This window comes from Triticum aestivum, chromosome 5B, assembly GCF_018294505.1.
Source record: "Triticum aestivum cultivar Chinese Spring chromosome 5B, IWGSC CS RefSeq v2.1, whole genome shotgun sequence".
NCBI lineage: Eukaryota > Viridiplantae > Streptophyta > Magnoliopsida > Poales > Poaceae > Triticum > Triticum aestivum.
The window spans coordinates 463,057,296-463,063,459 of NC_057807.1; the positions used below are offsets into that span (position 1 = coordinate 463,057,296).

Sequence of the window (6,164 nt, forward strand, 5' to 3'; positions counted from 1 at the left end):
GTTTATTTATATTAAATCACAAGAACTTCATGAGCTTGCTTGGTCATCATGGAGAAGGGCATTTTTTCATGGAGCTGTAGATTTTTTGAATATGCTCCCTGTTGGACACTTTTTTGGGTATGTACAGGATTTGTTGAGAATGGGTGTGAAAAAATTGACCATCTGGTGGATTTATACGCACGGTATGTTTGGTAGATAAGTAGATAACTAATGGAACTGCTTTATTCCTTGTTGTGTACATTTTTAGAACACTATCTTTTTTGTGTATTGATTGAATGATCTGCTCACACCATGCAGGTACTCATACATAGTGAAAGCAGAGGCCGAAAGGTTTTGATTTAGAAGATTTAGTGGTGCCTTGTCAATCTTCTTACCTCCAGGTCTAAATTAAGCAGCCGATTTCTTGCTGAAGGACATGCTCTTATTCTCTAAGATGGACAATGATGTGTGGTACAACCAAAATTCAGAGCTAGGCTTTACACACTTCAGTGGGCAAGTGAAGTCCCACCTTTTCTTCTTTCCCATGTTACTTCTCTGTTGTACAGAGAGCAATGCGTTTATATTAGCTGAATGTTAGATTGGAATGCAGGTACTAGCATCAAAACACTGGGGTGGAGACATGAAGCGAAGCAGAGGGGCGAACCAAGGAAATCAGAGTCGCGCTATTTCTATATCCTAATCCTGTGCTCTTATATTTTTTTACACATTTACAATCTTGTGTTTTGAATAATTCTTGTGGCTTGAAAAGACAGAGTGGAGGATCAAGGAATGAAGTCAGAACAATTTTCTAATTAAATATATCCAAAGGATGGTAATAGGTCGTGTCAAGATGAGTGCACGAGAAGGATAGTGAAAAAGAAAGGTGAGAATGGTTCTGCGTATTCTTTCCTCACTTTTCAGGACATGAATATGTCCTTTAATTCTTGTTATTCGTATTAAAGAAAGCAAAAAGTAATAATTATGCATATTTTTTAAATTTGTGTTCTACAGTTCAATCAATGAGACCATAATTTAGTGGTGAAACATATTAAATAGTTCAAATGTTGCCCACACATGAGCGCCCATGGGGAAGCCCAGATCCATCATGTCGCTTTGGGTGGAAATTAGTCCAGTTCTCTATTTTCCTGGATATAGAGTATCATGCTTCCACTATAGTGCTCATAGATCTTGTATGCGTATCGCCAATTTGATTCATAAGAATTTTAACTTGTAAGGGCACGATTATTCGAAGTTTAACATGTTATGTATGCGGACGCACAACAATAACGGAATGTTCATATAAGGTTTTGTCATGCACATGGCTACTAATCAGAAAAAGGGTTAGGAACAAGTTTACTATTGTGATTTTCAGCTACCGAAATAGAATCATAGTTAACTATGATTTTAAGCTACACTTTAGCCTTGTCCTGATAACTAGAACTACTATGATGTTGCTCTATTATAAGTGCCTTGCTTACACCAGTTGAAATAACTCATGTTTGTCTTTTCTTTTGTTTGCACTGAAAGCAATGTGTGGTAGAAGCTGTAAAAATGTAGGTCAAGTGTCATGTATATTTTTTAAATTCACAATCGGCAGTGTCAATGTGTCATGTGTGATGCGGCATGAACCATAGTGAGCTTATTTCTTTGCACACTTGGTGTATCCTCTTATCATCTTCTGTACATATCCTCGAATGGAAAGATCAGTATGGTGGTACTATAGTGAATCAATTACGTAGGCTTGGAGCCTCCCTTGATTGGACCAGTGAGATAAACTTCTTATTTTCTTTAGTTCAGAAAAATAGTGAAAACAATGTATTGTCTATAGTTCCAACTCCTAATGTCCACTTAATGTCAACCTCATGCGTCAGTGTTTTACAATGAACAAGAAAAGGTCAAAAGCTGTAACTGAAGATTTTGTCAGGTTGTATAAAGATGGTCTTATTTATAGGTTAGTATCCTCGTCTTCCATTGTTCAAGGTGTTAAGCATTTGTGTTTTGCATGTTAAGTAATGCTATGGTGTTTTACTTCTAGATTTTTTATTTCTTATGGATGTTTTGATTTTTTGCAGGGATTGCATGCTTCTAACTGCGATTTTTGACAGAGGTTGGTTAAGACTTTTATTCTCCACAATAGACAGTTTGGTCTTGCATGCATGACCAATATCATTTTATTTGTTTGAATATGCTGCTTTATTAGGTTGATCATCTGGGTCTTAAAGAAGAAACTAAAGCTAAAGATTCCTGGTTACAACACACCAGTGCAATTTGGTGTCCTGATACCCTTTGAGTATCCTCTTGAAGGAAGATTGGGTGATATTGTTGTTGCACCAAGAATTGGAACTATGCTGGGTGATACAACAATATTTGTTCATCCAGGGTATAAAAGATATAAGCACCTGCATGGAAGATATGCAATTCACCCCTTGAATGACAGAAAACTAAAAATAATCTGCGATGCTGTGTTGGTGGATCCCACTTTCGGCACTAGGTCTGTCAAAGGTGTGATATAATGCCAACTGGCTTAATATTCATGCGTTCCTCTTGTTATGACATCGAGCTAATGTCCCATTTGTTACACTATTTGTGCTCCTAGACTAAGCATAACCTTGCATACTTTGGATAAACTACTTTCTATGATTCACTTGTGCCTATGTTAGAACCGAAATTCATTTGTTGTAATGAATATGGTTGTATCAACATTACCTATTCAGACTTGGTTCATCGAATAGACTACTTTTCTTTTCTCTGCTACTTGTATGTCAGAAAACTATCATGTATATGAAGCAAGTTATTAGTAAAGCTTCCCATTTTCTTACTTGTAATACTATGATGTACTATCACGTATATGAGGCAAGTTATTTGTAAAGCATCACACTTTCTTACTTGCAATACTACGCTCGCCCATTTTGGTTTTCATGACCTAAATGATAAAAAATACAACACATAAAACACACTCAAGTGGTTTCCAATATTTAATCATAAAAAATATTAGGAAAAAGGTATAGGGTTTTTGCCTTAGGTAAGTGCTCACCTGAGTCCAAGAAAGAAGGCAAATAAATGTTAATTGTAGCTTCTATATGCTAATGGCATGGTACATATGTTTTCGAAACACAATCTTCCCTTGGTTTTTTTACGCAAAGGAGCTAAAATACTTATCATACGTGCTTGCTCAACCTATGATTACTACCGGATTAAAATATTTTTAAAGTGCACATGATTTAAAATGTACATGTATTCATAAACAACAAACATCACTCCATTTTTTATATGAAAGTGGTTAAAATTGTCGCCATGCATGTTGGCTCAAAACTTAACTCGATGCATTTTTTTTAAAGTACACATGTTTTAAATGGGCCTCTGCGCCATCTGGTGCAACTGTTCATGCATATGTTTTTAAGCAACAGGGCATGTACTTTCTTTTACGTTTTTCTAACACACGTCACAAATACTTGTTTCTTTTCATACATAAGGATCTATTATACTACCAAATAACATTGTACTCCCTCCAGAAAAAAATATAAGAGCAACCATATTTTTAAAGCAATCATAGTTTAAAATGAGACTCTACGCCTAAGTGGTTGCTAAAACCTATTTTACCGAGAAAGACAAACCTTTTCAAAGCACTCATTGCATAGATTTTGAAAGACATTTCTATCTTAATTTTTCATACCAAGGCATGTATTTTTGTTTCAAATTAGAATCTATACTATTAAGTTAAGCCGTGTATATTCATTATCATTACTAGCACATATGCCCGTGCGTTGCAACGGGGAAGAAAAAATAATAACGTATATTTAAATTTAATAAGAATTGTACGTGTAAGTACAACGCCTCATGTTGCTCCGCAAACAACATGCTAATTGCCTTGCCCATCCAAATGCCCACCAACACGGCATGACGGCATTTGGACGATACCAACCGACGGCCCGAAGGTTTATCAGCCGCTTATTAATCATGAAACGAGCCTTGGCACCGATAGCAAAAATAAGACACAATCATTAGAGAGGCTACTAAATAAATAATTAACACATTATATACTGAAGATGCAATGCACTAACTATCTTCATGTGTAATTTTTAGGCTACCTCTCTTCCATTTTTCAATGGATAAATCATATCAACGCGTCATTCGCTGCTTATCAATTTTCAAGATGTCTTGTTGATACCTAAGGTAACCCAGGGATGTATATATATTGGTGAAGTTAATCTTTTTTTTTTGAGGAAACTTCTGATCTATTCATCGGAATGTTTCAAACTTTATTGTAATAAACAGTCAGAAAGTCATCGTGTTAAGGTCCCATATGACCAGCACACCAGACATAAATGTATTATGTGCTCATTCATTAAGATTAGATGGATGTGTGTGTTTCAACTTTCTTTACCGCCTAGTTTTTTGTCTGTCCCGGCTTCGTCTTGTCATAGCCATCACAGATCTGAGTGAGAATTGGACAATGGGTGGCATTTGAAAAGCGGGCGATTGGATTTAAGATTAATTATTATGTACGTATATATGTGCGTATTAATTTCAGGCAAAAATATTAATGTATTAATGAAACAAAAATACGTCACCTCTCTAATGTTTATTTTTATCTTTTGGATAGAAGTGCCCTCCGTTTGTTTGTGTGTAGGGTGGCTTCCTTTGATTTCTTTCTTCTATCTATTACAACTGAAATTCAAATCAAAATTAATTTGATGCTTCCTTCTTGATCGGTCAGGGATTTTATTAGCATACTTAGTCACCTGGCCGTGAATATATTAACTCACCACATATTTTATTATCATACTAAACTGATTGTGAATCAATGTGAATATTTCTTCCTTAAGTCATGCCATGTCTCACACCACATATAATATATAAATGCTAATTAGCCTCTATTTCCTTCCACGTTTAGCACACCAGATAAGAAGAAGGTTAAAAAGCTCCTAATATATGCAATCAATAAGGGCTACCATAATTCGCTTTTTTCTTAACATAGTTAATGCCCAAAGGGCGCTCCCGCTATGGCCATAAATCCTATTTTACCAAATAGGGTTTCCCCCGCTTTATATATTATAAAGCAAACATCACCACATACATCTGAGCAAGCCAAACATACACACGCCACCATGACACACAACAAACACAATCAAGGCTAGATACAAAGGTGTCGAGCACCATCACGCCACTCGGACATAACCAAGCCAACAAAATATGAGCTACGAAGAACCACTTGGAGCCACCAAGGGGGTGAGACCGACACACCCCTACTTCGCCAACCACTCGCAGCCACGTCCCCCGTGAGACCATGGCTGCCGACCGGACTGATTTCCTTCCTTATTTTCGTGTCACATGGACTCTATTCCTTTCCTTGCTCATTTGACCATGTATAGAATGTGCAACGTCCATGTCTCATAATCATTTGCTTCCTTATTTCACGTGCATGTCTCATGAATTCCTTTTTCTCTCTATAGATAAGAGAAACCCTGTTCTCCGCCTTTGCTTATTGATTTCCAAGACAACTCCTTGATAACAAAGAAACTGACTGGCCTATATAAATTAGAAGGGTTAGATGTAAGAGGGCGAGGTGGGACTATATTTAATAAGGAAAATAACTTTGGTTTTGAACAAAGTTGGTGTTAGGTCAGTCGGCTGCGCACGTTATATGTGGGAGGGAAGTCGTGGGTGATAACAAATATAATTTTGCCATTGCATCTTAGTTAGGCTGTGATGGGCCACAACCCAAGCTGTCTGCGCTTTGCCCTCACGTGGGCCAGCTTGCGTCGCTATGACGGGACTGTTTTTTTTTTAATTAACGTACAGATCTTTTCTAACGCACAAAAAATAGTACCACCTCGGGTACAAAAAAAATCATGCACAGTGAACGGATGAAAATTTGAGAGAAACACATCTTGCTTTATTAGTATATATATAGGTATAGGTATAGATACACAACATTTCACCATGTTTTCTATTAGAGGGGATTAAACCATGGATTTTCTTTCATCGCGGACATGGCTTTAGCGTGCCTCTGCGCCATTTGACGCAACGGGTCCACTAGTACTAGTTTAAAGATCAGGCGCTGAATCACGATAAAAATAATCGCAGAAAAGTCCCTGACCGAAAATAAAATAAAAAGAAAAAGACTACGGTGCGAACGTCCGCTAACAGAGACTAACGAACCAATTTGTTCGTTAAAAAAAACT

General features: G+C 36.9%; 1 long non-coding RNA gene across 2 annotated transcripts; it reads left to right on the top strand.

Moving 5' to 3' along the window:
* Positions 1 to 589: 589 nt before the first annotated feature.
* On the top strand, positions 590 to 2,797 carry LOC123112485 (uncharacterized). 2 transcript variants are annotated; one of them, XR_006455506.1, is made up of 3 exons: positions 590 to 862; positions 2,052 to 2,086; positions 2,180 to 2,797. It is a non-coding gene; the product is annotated as an uncharacterized lncRNA (long non-coding RNA). The 2 variants fall into 2 exon arrangements; XR_006455507.1 differs by having other exon boundaries at positions 2,202 to 2,797.
* The last annotated feature ends 3,367 nt before the right edge of the window (positions 2,798 to 6,164 follow it).